The sequence below is a fragment of the Cupressus sempervirens genome, chromosome 2 (genome assembly GCF_028749045.1).
Source record: "Cupressus sempervirens isolate cs-2001-9-10 chromosome 2, ASM2874904v1, whole genome shotgun sequence".
Classification (NCBI taxonomy): Eukaryota; Viridiplantae; Streptophyta; class Pinopsida; order Cupressales; family Cupressaceae; genus Cupressus; species Cupressus sempervirens.
Genome location: NC_143119.1, coordinates 438,364,751 through 438,383,629, shown reverse-complemented (window position 1 = coordinate 438,383,629; position 18,879 = coordinate 438,364,751).

The following is an 18,879-nucleotide window of genomic DNA, read 5'->3' as shown; positions in this document are numbered from 1 at the left end:
AGGATTAGACATCTTAGAAGATAAGTTAGAAGATGGTGAGATAGGAAGATCAAAGTTAGTAATTGAGTTTGATTCAACTATGTTGAATTAAGCTTGTTCACAACACCAGTATTTGAAACTTCACTTAGAGATTGAATTATGGGTAGAAAAGTTAGAAAATGTGTATTGAGATATTGAAGCTTGCTTGAAATTTGGAGCTTATCAAAACATGTTATGAAGGAATTAAGAGTTACTGTTATTGTGAAGAAAGTTAATTCTATAGTAGAGGATGAAAAATATATTTTTATAGAGACTTTTGTGGAGAAAATATTCTTGGAGCACTATCATGCTAGAAGGAAGCTATGCTAAACCTCAAGTAGTATTTGGAGATCAAACAAAGATTATCGAGCAAGTATTTGATTTCAAAATGTAATTGAGAGCTTTTTTATGTTTGCAAAGTATGCAATTAAAGTAAGTTCAAATTGGATGAATAAAATGGAGTATAGACTTGATTCCCACTTCATTGCAATTACATCAAAAGCATAGAGCATTTAGAAGTGAATTGACAAGGCAATTTCAAAGTTAACCCTATTTTTAGAAAGAGGTATTTTATCATTTATTGACAAAATTTCTTCGATAAAGTTTATATTTGATAGAACCATGGATATATCAGTAGTTCATAATGTTGAGAATGAGGAGAGCTTGAAATTGAAGGCTGTTTCCATGAAACCTGTCGAAGGAAACCATAATTTAGCATTATCTATTATTCCAAACAATGTAGTGTATTTGGAAGATGTAGGAAGTTATCTTAATAGCAATTTTGGATCTATTGGGAGTAAGTATATGAACAAAGATATGGAATTAGTCTTCAATCATGATATGACTATGAAGCCCACATTTGAACATTTGAAAGAACTAGACCTATTAAAATATCATTTTTCCCAAGAATTGGACACTAATGAATGGACTTAGATCATACTAAGTAGAATTCATGATAGAAAACTATGGATGGAAGATAATGTAGTTGACATTCTAGCCGACCTTATTCATGAGGTAACTAGTCTTAACAAACAAGGTAGTGTACCTATAGGTGAGAAACTTGTTAAGAAGAGGGTTGAGAGCTACACAAAGGAAGTTTATAATGGAAAGGCCATGGTAATTAGCACCATTAAACAAGATGATGTAAGATTCCTAAGTAGAATCATTGCCTACTCTATATGTTCAAGTTCTAAAATTGATTAATTGTCAATAGGATTCATCTATGCAACCTATAATATTTTTGTTGAGAAGGAACAAGTTAACCTTAGTGAAATTATGCAAATGTAATTTCTTGAGAACCTAGAGAAAATCAAAAGGACTAAGAATGGTGTATTTAGATTTCAATCATTGATCACTTATATGTTCTTTCATGTACCTAAAAGATTTCCATACTTATCTATTACAAAAATTATGAGTACTGATAAATGTATGTAGAAGACATCCAATGGATAAAATATTGGATAATGGGAATATAATAATGAAAAAATTTCAGAATGGGATGAGACAAAGATTCAGAATTGTACCTGCAATTGTAGAAAGATTTAAAGATGACATATGTATTATAGTTGATATAGATTTTACTTGTATTCAAGTAGTAGAACCTTGGGAAACATTTCTTGATCCCTTAGCTTATGAATTAAGTGATGATATAGCAATTGGATACATTGATTTCTTGTTGAACTCTGAGAAGGACCAATCTAAGTATAGATTTGGGACTTATTATGAGATTACCCAATCAGCTCATCAGGCATCTTTAGAGAAAGAATCTCACAAGAAGATAGGGACAATAATGAAAAGAGTTTTATCAGAGGTTGGTATGATAGAAAGTGAGTCACAAGAAGTCAGGCAGACAATGAAACAAGGTATAATGTATGTGCAACATTTATCAATGTCTATTGCAAAGACATCTTTAGAATAGAGGATTCCATATGCTATAGTGTTAGATGTACAACCAAGAGAGATAAAGAAGAAATCAAAGAGATAAGTGAAAGTTGTGACTACAAAGACAAAAAGAGTCAAGCAATAGGCTACTGGACCAAGAAAGAGACAAAAGATATTGTTGACAATTATGGAATCTAGTAAAGAAGAAGAAGAAGAGCAAGAAGCAAAATAGGTAGAGAGAGTTATCATTTCTAAATAGACAATAGGTAAAGAAAGGCAACCCTGGAAGCCAAAGATTGAGAAGATAAATTCAGCCATTTCTAATGAAGGGAATTTTTTTCAGATGAACAAATTTTATGATTTGTATAATGACATTGAGAAATATCAAATTGACATTCTACTATGAGATATATAATTGCTAACAATATGAAACTCAAGGATATTGAAGGCATAGTAAATTAGAAAGTCTATGATAGACTCATTGTAAAGAAGGCACCAACTTGATGTTAACCTCATAATGGTTTTTGACACTTGAGTGCCAACACACTTAAACATATTCTACATTGGATGCTGAGTAAATCACAAATGCCAAGTGATCTTCATGTGCTGAGTAGTTTTCAGATACCAAGTGAAGATCAGATACCGAGTGAAAATCAGATACCGAGTGAAGATCAGTTACCGAGTGAAGTATAAGTGCTGAGCAATACAAGGTGCCAAGTGTTAACAAGTGCCAAGTGTTAACAAGTGTCGAGTGTTAACTAGTGTCGAGTGTTAACTAGTGTCGAGTAACATAAAGTGCTGAGCTACTTAAGGTGTTGAGTAATACAATTTTGTTAAGGTGTCGAACTATCCAAGAAATAGCATGTGCCGAGTATTTGCAATACTTCAGGAGTCGAGCAACTCAGTAGATCAGCATAAGAGTTTTTAATTGCACAAACTATGATGCAAATAGTTTTTACATCTGACATAAGGTAAATCTCAAAGGATTTAATGATGAGATCGAATCTTTTATTTTTCCTATGCAATTTGCATGCAGCCAATAAGAAAAATGATGAAGGCATGCAACCAATCAGAAAAAGATAAGTATTGAGCGGAAAATGAAGATTTAATATGGATTGTAGATCCATACCTAACCCTAAATTTCAAATGTCTTTATAAGGAAGACAAAACTTCATTGTAAAGTGTAAGAGATGAGAGGTGTAAGAAGACATACAAGGGTTCACAAGGAATTCTATTTTTAGAAGTGAGGATTATCAGATCATATAAGGATCCAGATCAGAGAAAGCAGAATAGGTGCCTACAATCAGCAATCAAGGATTGTAATCAGTCAGGTTCATGATACCTAATACTCTCTAGCAATTGTATTAGAATGAAAATCCTATGGTGATAGGCTAGCTTAACAGCTATTTTGATAAATCCTTTAACTAGGTGATTAAATTGTTTAACAGGGTGACACTTCATGTTAAGTGTTTGAAATCCTCTAACCAAGTCACTATTGACACAGTGTAAAGCCTTTAACAGGGTAGGCCTTTAATAGGGCAAACCATCAGAAGTGGTTGAACAATATTACTGCAGTAATTTTTGTGGGTATCATCCCCACCCCAGTTTTACCTTCTTATTCCTGGAGGGTTTCTGGGTTACCAAATTTCAGTGTTAAGAGTTATTGATGCATGTGTTTAGTTTCATGTTTATTTGATGTATTTACATGCATGCAATTTACTTTCAGTTAAAAGTTTTATTGGCTAAAGTGTGATACTTATGATTCACCCCCCCCCCCTCCTCTCATAAGTACTCTTTCCATATTTGAATATTCCAACAATTGGTATCAGAGCCAATCCAGGTTCTCACAAGGAAAATCCTAATAGCTTGGAGGAAAAGATCTAAAGATGGAAGCTTTCAAACTTGGAAAGATCATTGAAAATTAGGTGATAGATGTGCAACTTGCTCTATATAGCTTGGAGGAATTTAGAAACAAGTTGAGAAACTCATTAAAAAAAAGGAAGGATCTAGCCATAGCTGAAAATGATATACACTACAAGGAGATTGATACCACCAACATATTTTCTAGTGGAGACACTAAAGAGTTTGATGCAGCAATAACAGAACTGATGGAGAAAAACAAAGTTCAAGCAGAGGAGATAAGATCTCTCAAGATGGAACATGAATCACAGGCCATAATGATATGTGAAATTACTGAACACAAGAAAAGAGCAGTTGAAGATAAAGTGATGTTGGAAAATGACAAAAGAAATCTTGCAAATAAACTTGAAGAAAAATGTACTGAACTGACAAGGATCTCAAACATGCAGATGGATACACTTGCTCAAATGATGAACCTTCATCATGAACTCAATGTAAAAGATATTGAGATCTCTACTTTGAAGATGCAGAATGAACAACTGTAGAATGAATTGAACAGAGAAAAAGAGGTAGCAGAGAATCTCAACAAATCAAGTGAAGCAATCAAGTATTTTGAACAGTTGCTGAAATCACCAAAATCTTCTCATGATACATCAGGACTAGGATACAATAGCACTGAAGTTGGGGAATCATCAAAGAGTGCTGAACAAAGAAGTGATAAAGGTAAGAATTCAAAACCCACTTGTCATTTTTGTAATAAGAAGGGACATACAGCTAATGTGTGTAGGAGTAGAAGATTCAATCAATCAAACATACCCAAAAGTTTCTATCACAAGTGCAACATGCAAGGACATATGACACAAAATTGCAGATTCAATGTCACAAGAACTCATAGATTTGATGGACATTGTTATAATTGCAAAAAGTATGGACATAGGGCATTTGAATGCAGATCAAAATCTATGTGGACATCAAATCAACCAGCAAAAATAGAAGGGAATGAAAGTCATTATCATTGGGATTACAACACCAGGTACAGTTGTCACTATTGTCAAGAATATGGACATATACCACAGAATTGTATAAGAACACATTTCAAAGGGAACTACAAAAGATGGTTGAATCAAACTACATGTTTCAGTTGTTTGAAAACTAGTCATATCAACAAAAACTGTCCTACAAGATCAAAGGCACCCAAGACTGAAGAGAAAAAAGGAAAACAAAAGATTGACATTGAAAAGATAAGGGGGCAAATGAATAAGACTTGGAAAAAGAAAGATGAGTGCAACACATAAAGTGGAGGGATCACTTCACCCAATGGGTCAAGTGATCATACTTCATCAAACTAAGCATGAGAACTACACAGGACTGATATACAAAGCTATATCACACATCAGTCCCAAGACAAAGAAGCTAAGCAAAGTATAAATCTACATGAAACAAGATGTCAAGACAAGAACTAAATGTTGATGCCGAGCTGTCTTTGGATGCTGAGTTAAAATAGATGCCGAGCTCCCAACAACAACCGAGTTGATAACTGATGCCGAGTTGAAAACTCCAATGGAAGCCGAGTAAAGTGAAGCATAGTGGAAACTGAGTTAGGTTGAAATTTCTTCAGAAGCTGAGTTGGAAGTTGAGCATTCAATGTGATGAAATTAGGGTATATTATCACAATTTTAATCAATTTTTCGCATCGTGATCAAGAAGAAAAGGAGAAGAAAGAGAGCTGAGCGACGTCATAGCAAGAATCTAGTGTTTCAAGAAGATTGCAACCTCATTCAACACGTTTTTCATTGATCTAAAGGTATTTTCATTTGTGTCGAGCTACGTAGTTTCATACCCATTTTTCGTATAAACCCTAGTTTACAAAAATGGCATCAAGTTCAAAGAAAGTCGAGGAAAAAGAGTCATTTGAAGTTCAGTTAGTTTCAAATGAAGTCAAGCAACCTAATTTCCATCCTATTCCCAAAGTTGCCTATAAAAATGACCCAGCCGAAGCTCTTTCCCACATTCCCCCAAAAGTTGTAATGGTTCAAGATGTGAGGAAATTTTACAACTGCAAGATAGGAGCTCTAGGAGACATGGAAATTAGACAAGCATATGATAAATTGTGTGTGGATGGAGTCTTAAAAGAAGAATTCAAAATCGTAGAAAGAAAGGGTTTGACCTAAGTTTTAATTTTTCCCACCGTATTCAAAACTGAATGGGTTAGACTTGTATTGAGCAAAATCCATGGTGGAAATTTATGGTTAGAAGATATACCCATCAAATTGACAAAAGAAATTATACATAGAGTAATAGGGTACCCAACCCTAGATTAGTACAAAACCCTAAGAAGTGAATCAAAGGAGGTCATTGAAAAGAATACTGGTGCTCAATGGAACAAAAGAGGAATGACAATTCATACCATACAGGATCCTCTAGTTGAATTTGTTGTTAGAGTCATTGCTCACAAATTCTATCAATCCAGTAGACTCAACAGGGTATCATGCATTGCAGTAGATGTAGGTTACAAATTGGTGAAAAAGGATCATACTTATGATCTTGCAGAACTGCAATTGCAACAGATCAATGAAAACCTAGCTGCCATAAGAAGAACAAAGGGCACACAATGCAAATTTGGAGCAATCCTAGTTTGCATATTCTTTTATGTATAGAATGAATTTCCTTCTTTTGGTAAAGTAGCATGGGGGAATGATAGAACCATCATTGCACAAATTAATTAATATATAGAGAAAATGGGAGAAAATTTTGATACCTTGATGACAAGCTATTTTGAGGATTTCAAGAAATCCATGAAGCAAAGATCAAGGATACCAGCTTCCTTAGTGGAAAAACATACTAATGACATATGTTTCTTAGTTGACATAGATTTTACTTATATTCAAGATGTAATACCAAGGGTAAGATGGCTAAGGCCATTTGGATACGAAATTAATATTGATGAGGCATCAACAGCAATAACTGCATTATTGGCAGAAGAAGCAGATAAAAGTGCACCACATTTTGGCACTTATGATGTGGTAAGATCTAAGATAAATATGGAATTAAAAACTGCTTCAACATTGAAGAAGAAAGACAGATTAATAAAGAAGATCAAGAAGAAGTTTGTCAAAGAAATTGAGGCTGAGGCAGAGGAAGAAGAAGATAACAGTGATGATGAAGATGAACAAGAATAAGGACCAATGGAACTAACTCAAGGTCTTGGAGAAGACAATTAGGAAGGTGCAGAGGAAGAAGAAGCCAAGGAAGCACCAACTGAAGCCAAGCCAAAGAAGAGAAAGGCAACAGAATAGCCTTCAGCCAAGCCCAGATCAAAGAAAGCTACCACTCCATCACCTCAAAAGCCAACAACATGAGAATCAACAAGAGCCTCTACTCAAAAGGCTAAAGAGGAAGTTACCAAGAAGAAACAAGTCAAGGAATCATAGGAAGAGCCAAGGAAAAGAAGAAGGTATGTGGCTCAACCTAACACTAATGAAGAAGAGCAAATAGAAAAGATAAGCAATTCATCAGTTGATACCTTATGTAAAAAGATTGCAAGTGGTGACTTGAATAATTTGAATAAAGTTGATTTTAGTAAATTTACTAAAGAAGAATAAAATAAGATAGAAGAAACAATGTATGGAATGATGGCACAGTTCAAGTGCACTCCACTTGAACTAGATGGACAATTGCCAAAAGAGCTGTCAAAAATTGTAGAAGACAGATGGCATTTTTGTTTGAAAATGGAGAAGGAGATGAGGGAATCAACCCTAGCCAATGTATTACTAGATTTGACCAGGGAACAAGTTAGCAAAGTAGTCAAAAGGCATAATAACAAGTTCACACCCAAATACAGGGCATTCTTCATACTCCAAAATAGAATGGAAGAGATTGTTCAAAGAACAATGAAATCATGGAAGAATTTGTACAAAAAGATTGAAGATTTTCTTGAGGAAGAATACAAGGAAGAAGCAGTTATACCAATAGAAGAGAGGAGAAAAAGAAAAGAAGAAGAAAAAAAGAAAAGAGAAGAAGAGAAGAAAGATGAAGAAAAGAAAGATGAAGAGGAGGAAGAGACACAAAAATAGGATACAATGGTAACAGCTGAGCAAGAGCAACAACCAGATCAGAGTGTGCAAGACACACAATTGCCACCCCCTTGCCCTCCACAAGCATCCATCTCACCTGCAGATAATATAACTATTACTGATGTTCTTGATACTTCTGGTCAGAATATCAATCCATTAACTGTAGAAGATCTGAAAAGAATTCTTGACCAATCAACACAACAAGCAATATTGTGTACAGATCCAGTATTGGTCAGTATAGATGAGTTACAGAAACTAGTAGAAAATACAGTTAAAGATAAGGTGAATCCACAAGAACCACCTTCTATCACAACTACTAGTAGTTAATTTGAAATACCAACAAGCATAATTGATGGTACAAGACAAAAGCAAAGTGCAGCTTCAGAAAAAGGAAAAGAACAAATAGGATAGACTATTACATCTAATCCTACAGCACAAACACAAGGTGCACTTCCACAAATAACAATAATTGATCATGATAGATAGAAGGAGGAGGAAGTAGTGAAAACCCCTAAAGAACAGGAGACAAGTCAAACATTAATAAATTTTCCTACCTCGGGAACTCCTTCACACTAGCCATTGCAAATTTTTGTACCATCATCCAGTACTACCAGATTTGCTAGGGTACTTCACTATGGAGACCCTAAATTAGATGAGGAGATATTCATACCAAGCTATGACTCAAAATCAAAAAAAATTGATCAAATCAATGAGGTGCAGGATGCACTGAATAGAAGGAAAAGACAAGAAATACTCAAGAAGGAGTATAAACATAAGCAAACACTTTATGAGATCAAGGACATATTTATGGATGCCTTTAGTTTGCAATCACTAGATGAGTCAAAGCATATCATAGAGCAACTAACAGATATTGTTGACCATGTTGGTCTGACTTTTTGTGTAGTAGAAGTTTTCAGTTAAATCATAGAAAAGAAAAATGTTCTATTCCTCAGTGAAGCATAGGGTTTTGGATAAATCATCCATAAGAAATAATCATCATGTAAACCCTATATCATCTCTATTCATAAATTGTTGGGCGCGAAATTTTGAATTTTCAAAAGAGACGAATATGCTGTCATATCCCTTTTCTTTTCTCCCGGGTTACCATTTTTTCCTATTTGTCCCAACCGTCAGATCTGACTAGATCTATTATTGTCGTTACCTCGCTATGACAAGTTGCATGCTTATTAAGTGTGGCGAGGTAATGAGTATTGAGTTTTTAAGAAGCAGGACCGTAAAGTGAGGATACGGTGATCGAAGATTTGCTTATTAAATTTTTATTCTGCAGGTGCACTTTGCAAGTTACCGTCCAAAAAGGATAGGGACCCACTAGAATATTTGACATCAAAGCTAGAATGATGGTTTTTTAGGACATTCCGCCACCTCGCTATCGTAAAAATTAGGCACATCGCCATTAGCGAAGTGGCGAGGCCACGTGAAGATCTGAAGATGGTGACATTGCATCTTGTTTGTATCATAATTATACCAGGTGGCATGACCAGTCATAAATACTATTGTCAAAATCAGCTTTAATTGACAGAAGTGATTACTAGATGATCCTTGCATTTTCTGGCATGGAATCCTTTTAAGTGCCGGAGCTCGCTACCTCGCTATTGGAAAATTCATGTGCTTCACCGTTAGTGAGTTAGCGAGGCCCCGTAAAATAGTAAAAGATCGGTAAGATCTTTGGTGACATGGAATGACAAATGACTGTGATAAATTTTTGACATGTGCCAACTATGCAGAGATCCGATTCTCATTAATGCCTACCTGACTGAGTGTACAAAAAATCCTGAACATCAGCTTGAAATGGATCAATAGAGCTCGCTACCTCGCTATGACAAGTTGCGTGCTTGTTAAGCCATGCGACATAGCAAATATAAATCAGGAGATCTTGTGTTTCTTCTTCACCTTTGATTTGGTAAGTGATCAACAGTTGTCGTCTCCTCGCCATGAAGAGTTGCAAGAGAGATTATTATAGTGACATAGCAAGTTGGGCCCATCGCCTTCCTTCCTAAGAAGCCTTGTAGCATATCTTTCGATCATTTCTGGATCTGATCAATGATTGTCGCCACTTTGCCATGGCAAGGTGCTCGTTCTTTATGCATAACGAAGTAGCGACATGCTGACACATGTTCTCAGTCGTCAGTGGGTCCAAATATAAGCGCCATCAAAGAAAGAATTATGTACGTGGCAAGTTCTCATTGGGTAAAATAACTGACATGGCAAATATAACTCTTAGTTGTTCTCTCTGTACCACATGATCGTAGGATCTTTGAAGATCGACGACGCAGTTTTAAATGAAAAATGTAGTGCCACTCTCTGTATTAATTAGACAAGAAAGCTTCATCCATGAGGAAAAACAGAGTATAATACAGAGAGATTTCATCAGTTTCATCTCACGCGAGCAAAGATTTGGAGCCATTCTTGTGCAGAAGCCATTACTGAAAGAAAAGCATGCCAAGGTCTGATAAAATTGTCAAGTTGTCTGTTCATGGAAAATTCGTAGGAATACAGAGGAAAACAGAGACAGAATTCAAGTAAGTAACACTACCATAATCTTCGTGAGCTTTTAAGTTCTAAAAAGATAGCCCAAGATGCCTTCGAAGAAGGGATTTTCAGGTGCAATAAACTACTTGGATAGAAATGTGCATGATGATTTGCTTGAGTTACTTCCTAAGTCTACTATAGAAACAGTGCAAGTTAAGAGGTTAACCTCACTGAACCCTAGGCTAAGGATAGCTGATGGATTGTATGATAAGGGAAATTGGGTTCAGGATGCTCAAACTTCTCAAACTGGTTTGAGTTTATTCAAAAAATGGTTTGCGAAAAGAAAGTTATATGCCCCTCATGCCAATATATGGAATTTTGATCTTGGAAAGCTTGTTGTCCCCAGTGTGTTTATGGATTTTGACCTGCTTGAAGCTATAGCAAAAAACTATGACCAAGCCACTAAGGTAGTGAGAAGAATGGATGGTGAGGCTTTAGTTACCATCAGTCCTGAGGAGATTAGGAAGGTTTTCAGTCTGGGACCTCTCACCATGTATCATGTGCCCATTAATTTGATAGAGTTAGAAAAAGAATATATATCGAAAAGGGATATAGTTAGACAGGGTGCACTGAAAGCCCACATAGGCCGGATTGGAGGCCTCCCAACCATAACATCGTCTTCTAAGGAACCATTCAAGAAATCATGCTTTAATGCCAGGGCAGTAGAGATATATAGGACCTTGTGCAGAGTCTTCGGAGAGGGCGAAGAAGATTTTATTCCGGTGAGCTTCATGTATATGATCAACCAAATCTCCTCTTTTGGTGTGAAAATAATTTTTGATTTTGCATCTTACTTGGCAAATGAGATTCACCAGGGATTGGTGGGGATCGCAAAGGGCAAGGTGGAAAAGGTTTGGGGTCAGTACTCCTTATTGATGCATATGTTTATTTTTAAAGGGGCCACTTATTTTGGTAAAGAAATGGTTTTAAATAGGGAACAAGAGGGGGAGGCACTGCCAGTCCAATTATGGAATGCAGACATGACTTGGGAAGCAGAATATGCTAGCTTTGTTAGATTTGATAGGCACTTTGCCTCCAAACTAAGATGCCTCATATTGAGTGATAATCCCAGAATCCCTAAGGCGTTAATGCATCTTGTTAGGCCTATGGACAAACCCCATAATCTAAAAGTTTCACATCATTGGGGTGATATTATCCCATATTCAATCTCAATTGTCATCAGGGTCTATGGATTCAAAGGAACACCCCATGTACTACCCTATCAGGTACCTTTAAAGGTAGGGATAGCTGAATTTTTGTGGCAGTTGGGAGGATTGGAGGAGGCCTTTTTGCACAAAAAGGGGACAGGATCAATTTTTCCTACTTGCACTATAGCCCACCAGTTTGTGATAACTAAAGAAGGGTGCATTTTTCTCCACAATATTTTGGATCAATATAAGATGGCAGTGTCTCATGCTCGTTTTTGTGATACAGAAGGTTTCTTTAACTCTGCTCTTAGATTTAGAATCAAGCTTCGTCCAGTTCAGCATGAATTCTATTTTCCTGAAGATGTAATAAGAAATGAATATTCTCTCGATGAGCAAGAAATAAAGAAAGAAAAATGGAGAGTCTATTCAAAAGTTTTGGAATTCATTAATTGTTTTGACAAAGATTACAGTCCTCTTAGTAATGCTGCAACCAATGCAGATAAGATAAACAAGCTCATGAGTACTTTCTCTGAGATAATGGAAGTAATGAATGAGAAGAAACAACATTTTATTGATTCTTTTCCAGATAAAGCCAGAGAGGTCATGAGAAAATTGGGTTTCACCCCCAACATTGGAATGGGTCCACTGGTGGTACGAAAGAAGATAGGATATACTATTGTTCGGCAGCAGGTGCCCATTATACACAAAGAAAAACAGATAGTTGAATCCACCAGTACTATCCTAGAAGAAAGACCCCCTGAACCTTCTCCCAAAAGAAGAAAAATAATAAGGGAAGAAGAATCCCTTGATGAAGGTTACTCACCTTCTCAAACTCCAATAAGAATTGAGGAAGAGCAGCTCACCAATGAGCAATTTGAACAAATGGGGTCACAAGGAGAAATTTTTGTTACACAAGTAGAAATTGATGAAGGGAACCCTCAGGAACCTCCTATGCCAAGTTTTGAATTAACTATAGCAGATTTCAGAGGAAGGGAATTGGACCCTATTTTAGAACAAGCCAGTCAACATTTATTGTCTGATGATAGTTTTGTAAGATCTAGGGCTTTCCATCAGTTTGCATGGAGGGTAAACATGCACATTTTTGAGCAAAGGTGTAAGAATATGAAAATAGAGCATCCAGAAATGGATGAGACCTCCATTTAAAATCAAATAAAGGAACAAATGATGCAAGAGTTCCAGAATATAACCCCTGATGAGGGTAGATAGATGGTAAAAAATGCAAATATTTTATTATTGCCCAATTGGGATATTGTTGATGCATTAATTTTTAATTCTGTATCAAATAATTTAGGACTACAGGACCCAAATAAAGAGGAATTCTTGGGTACAGCATTCAGCAATGACCAAGCTACCCTTGTTATGTGGTCCCTGAGAAGAGGATCCAGGACTACTTCATCACAGCCTGATGATTCAGGACTAACAGGGAGTATCATTGTAAGGAGAGTTGCTGATACTTCAAATGTACAGGCGGCCCACATGAATGTGGATTATTCTAAATTTGCCTTAGCTACTGCAGAAAGAGAAGAGAAGGAAATGATTGATATGCACAATAAATATGAAATAGTGGTGGATGCTTATAATCAAGAGGTAAAAAGGAGAATTGAGCTGGAAAACAGGGTATCTCAATTGGAGAAGGTACTTGGAAAGAGGAAAGTGGGAGAATCCAGTACACTGAGAATTGCATATCCTCCATAGTCATCAGTGGGATTAACCCCTATTATTGAGATACCTGACACCCCTGAAAGACCCCAATTCTATACTGCAGAGGAATTTGAAGCAGAAAAAACCAAATTACATGAGTGGCAGATAGAATTTAGAAATCAGCAAGAAGAGAAATGGAAGCAGGGTGTGACATATTTGAGGGATAAAATACAATGGTCAACTTTTTATGATCAGTTGACAAGGATTGTAACCCTCATGGATGAGTTGAATAAAGAAAAGGATGGACTAGATTCTCTTGCACAGAAATGGAGATAGAGAAATAATGATGTTACAATTATATGTATATCTACAGTCCAAATGCCTTATCATCAGGTTGAAAAGATTTTTGATTTATTGAATAAATTAGATAATTTTGAGAATGAAAGAGATTCTTTACAGAGAAAATTGATACTCTATTTTTCAAAATATCTTACTGAAAAATTCACCCTATTTCCTTGTGCTTTAGAATCTGTTGATACAGTAAAGGAAAAAGAAAAATGGAAAAAGGAATTGGATGAATTATTCGATAAAAAAATAATAAACATCATCAGTGAGACTGGCCATTGGTTTTGGGCAAAGAAAAACGAGGAGCTGGTAAAAGTACAATTTTACTATACTGCTATAAGAAAAGAATTTGATGATTTAGAGGATAATGCAAATTCTTTAATAAAGATACAAAGAGAAACCCTAAGTTTTGATTGGCCAGATGATGATACTTTTAATAGATGGAAAAATCAGTTTAGTGAATAGATGTCAGGAGACAATGAGGAAGAAGATGTAAGAGTAATAGTTACTTTTGTAATCGGCAATGATGACATGGAAAATCCCCAGGTTAAAGTGAGTTTGCAGGTAACAGAAGATGATACATCACTTACAGACCTCATGGGTTTGTACTCTGAAGATGAATAATGATTGTAAGATCAGATCACAACAACTAAGAAGCATAACAGAAAGGGACCTGCCAAGAAATGTTGTTGTAATTAACCTTTCTGTTATTTTTGTTTTTGTCTTTCTAAAGAAGGAAACCTGTCACCTTCTTTAGCCTGAAGCTTGTTGCATCTCACACTATTTAAGTGAGATCCCAAGGCTAAAGAAGGGTCCAAATTCTATTTTTACTAAGTATTGTGCTTAGTCTTGTTTTTGGTCCAAACATTTGGAAAGCAAGTTTGTAGTATACTTTTCTGTCAAAATTTCTAAGAATACATGAATGTAGAAAGAACTGTGTTTCTTTTCTAAAGGTCTTTCTGGGTCTATTGTAAAGGGTATACCATTTTCAAAGAAAATGAATACAATTTATGAACTGTCCCCATATCAGTTCTTTCTAAATTTTGTCTCCTTTTAAATACTTAGCTATCTTGATGTTGTGTGAGTAAAAGCTTATGGAATTTATTGCAATATATTAGGGTTGTACATCCATTTGTTATTGTTGTTAATTCAATGGATTAAATAAGGGCTTTGATGAATGTGATGAGATTGCTTAGGTATTAAAAAGGATTTTTGAATGATAAATTCTGATAAGAATTGCTGATAAGAATTTGTTGCAAAGCAACAAATTAGATCTAAGAATTTACTATAGACTCTGAATCCCCAATGGATTAGGCACTGATCGAAAGTATTTCAGTCAAAAGAGAAGTATATTATGATTGGGTTTTTTCAAAGTACATCATAAAATCAATTTTTACTTATATTTCTTGTAAGATATTCAAAGTTGGCCAGCACTTGCTTGCATGGATTGTTTTAGCTTCATTTAGCCATTGCTGTTGAAAAAATCTGCAGAGCTATAGAAGATTTCTTGGCCATATCTGTTCAAGGGATGTGTTTATCAATTCAGTAGGATTTACGTATATGTTTGAAGATTTAGAGATGAGAATCAAAATGAAACTAAGAATAATTCTCATACAATTGTTCCATCTTTGAACCATCCCCGGGTACACTCGCCCTGGTTTTTACAAAGCCAAAAGAGTAGAAAACCGTCTAAGGTTTTGTTGAAGTTGGGTCCTAGTACTTTGCATATGCAAGTGATAATGAGAATTGGCTATTCTTTAGGTTGTGTATGTACTAATATCTAGGTATTAAGCCTTTTGTCGCTTAGTAGTTTTAGCACTATTTTAACATCATAATAAAACTCCAATAGACCAGGTGACAAATGAAGACCTAGAAACCAATGCAAAACTTATGGAATGGTCAGAAAGAAAATTTCAAGGGAAAGTGAATGAGAAAATATCAAGACAAATTGCACTTTCACAAGTTGAATTGGCAAAGCTTATTGATAAAGTGAAGAAGGTACTTGAGAATATATTCTCACTGTACAAAAAGTTGTGTGATTTTTCATACTTCACACAAGAAACAAGCCAAAAGATACTGAGCTTGGAAAAAAATTTAAACATTTCAAGCATGCAACTACCAACTGATCCAGCTCAAAGTAAGAAGCATTTTTCTCAATCGCTTCACACTCACAAAGAAATAGTTTTCTTAATAGCAGATGAGGCTAATATTGAGGCCAAATTGATACAGCTCCAGTCCTCCATTACCCCACATTTAGAGATACTCCATAAAGAGAAAGTATATGTTGAAAATGTTCTCAAGAAAGATCCAAATCTTTCTACATTAGATGGAGTTATTCATCTTGCTGTCAAGACTGCTATCTAGCATAAGTCACTAGAAATTGCTTTGAACAATTGGGATGCAGCTCTCAAGATGATTATGGAGGTAAATAGAACATTTTTGGCTAAATATGGTCTTAACCCTTAAACATTCTTTGACATAAGTGTCAAAAAGGGGGAGATACAGATTAATAGGGGGAGATACAGTTGTGAGATAAATTAATGGGGGAGTTATAAAATGAGAACAAATACAAAGGAGGAGCTTGTTATACAGATAAGGCACAATCAACTCAGGGGGAGTTTCAAAATTTTTGAGGTATATATTGTAAGATTGTAAGTTAAAAATTTTGATCAAAGTTTTCAATATGTACATACCAATCAGATTAGTAAATGTACTTATAAGGTCAATTAAGTGTTTTTGTCACTCATGTCAAAGGGGGAGATTGTTAACCTCATAATGGTTTTTGACACTTGAGTGCCAACACACTTAAACATATTCCACATTGGATGCCAAGTGATCTTCATGTGCTGAGTAGTTTTTAGATACTGAGTGAAGATCAGATACCGAGTGAAAATCAGATATCGAGTGAAGATTAGTTACCGAGTGAAGTATAAGTGTCGAGCAATACAAGGTGCCGAGTGTTAACAAGTGCCGAGTGTCAACAAGTACCGAGTAACATAAAGTGTTGAGCTACTTAAGGTGCCGAGTAATACAATTTTGTTAAGGTGTCGAGCAATCTAGGAAACAGCATGTGTCGAGTATTTGCAATACTTCAGGAGCTGAGTAACTCATTAGATCAGCATAAGAGTTTGCATTTGCACAAACTATGATGCAAACAGTTTTTACAACTAACATAAGGTAAATCTCGAAGGATTTAATGATGAGAGAAAATCTTTTATTTTTCCTATTCAATTTGTATGCAACCAATAAGAAAAATGATGAAGGCATGCAACCAATTGGCAAAAGATAAGTATTGAGTAGAAAATGAAGATTGAATATGGATTGTAGATCCATACCTAACCCTAAATTTCAAATGTCTTTATAAGGAAGACAAAACTTCATTGTAAAGTGTAAGAGATGAGAGGTGTAAGAAGACATACAAGGGTTCAAAAGGAATTCTATTTTCAGAAGTAAGGATTATCAGATCATACAAGGATCCAGATAAGAGAAAGTAGAATAGGTGCCTGTAATCAGTAATCAAGGATTGTAATCAGTCAGGTTCATGATACCTAATACTCTCTAGCAATTGTATTAGAATGAAAATCCTATGGTGATAGGTTAGCTTAATAGCTATTTCAATAAATCCTTTAACTAGGTGATTAAATCCTTTAACAGGGTGACACTTCATGTTAAGTGTTTGAAATCCTCTAACCAGGTCACTATTGGCACAGTGTAAAGCCTTTAACAGGGTAGGCCTTTAACAGGGAAAACCATCAGAAGTGGTTGAACAATATTTCTGCAGTAATTTTTGTGGGTATCATCCCCACCCCAGTTTTACCTTCTTATTCCTGGAGGGTTTTTGGGTTACCAAATTCCAGTGTTAAGAGTTATTGATGCATGTGTTTAGTTTCATGTTTATTTGATGTATTGACATGCATGCAATTTACTTTCAGTTAAATGTTTTATTGGCTAAAGTGTGATACTTATGATTCACCCCCCCCTCTCATAAGTACTCTTTCCATATTTGAATATTCCAACACTTGAGAAGAGGACATAGAACTTCAAAAGTCTATGATAAGGACAATATGCAAGACTAATGATGAAGACAAAATCAAGAATTTGTTGAGAAGTTTGGCACCTTCCTTAAGAAATAAGTTAAGACCATTTCTATTTATGGTGGTTGAGAAGGATAAGATAAGAAGTGAAAAAAATATAGCTATCAGTTAAATGATGATAGAATTTAAGACAACACGTTCACTAACACCTAGAACCTCAAAAGTGTTAGTAAGTGGTGACACAATTCAAATTGATCAGATAAAAATTTACTATTAACATTGATGATACTAACCCTTTTGAGAGCTCTGAATAGCCTAAATCTCATTCCGAGGATATTCAAGAACAACTAAAACAAATTGAAGAGGAGATGAGGCTATTAGAGGAAGAAAAGAGGAAAATAGAAGAAGCCAAGTAGAAATTTATTGAAGAAGAAATGAAGAAAAGAGTTGATGAAGAAAAGAAAAAGAAAATAGAGGAAGAAAAGAAGCCGAGAATAGAAAAGGAAGAGAAAGAGAAAGAAGAGAGAAGAGTCAAAGAGGTAGATGAGAAGAAGACAAGGGAAGATGAATCTAAACCATCTAGTTCATCTACTCTACTTTTGTTTGCTAGGCTAACAAGTGATGATGATGATCAAATTGACTTCATCTCATCACTAACAAAACTTATTGAGAAGAACAAGAAAGTGAAGGGCCTACAAAGAACCTTAATCAAGGTTATTGACAGATTACATAGTACTCTGGTAGTCTAACATATAGAGGTAGATTTTGAAAAGAGGGCACAAGCAATGTTGAAGTCTTTTGATGAAGAATTTACAATTTTTTTGAATATGGCAAAGTCAAAGGCCCAAATTTTACATGATGCTAATCTATTTAGCACCATTTGTTAGAACATCAAGAATGATTTACTAAGTCTTGATACTTGTATCAAGGAACTTCAGAAATGTCAATAGGATGGCAAGGTGTTGTACATCAAGTGTACCTTATCTCTTAAGTTGACCAAGGATGTTGATAGTAAGACTAAAGGTAAGATGAGTGAGCTAGAGGCTCTATCAAGCCAGATACAACAACCTTCTAACAAAGTTGATTACTTTGAAGTAGTATTCTTAATGATATCAAAAAGATAGAACTTTAGAAAGAACAAATTTTGAAGAGATTATCAAATTTTAGAGAGTCTATTACTCTGAAAATAGGTATTTTTGAGAAACAGTTGGAGGAGTGTGTCAAAGCCAAGGACACCTACTCAAACTTTTTATACTTTTATCTTAATGTAGTAGAGATTGCATCATATGCCCTACGTGCAATTATCAC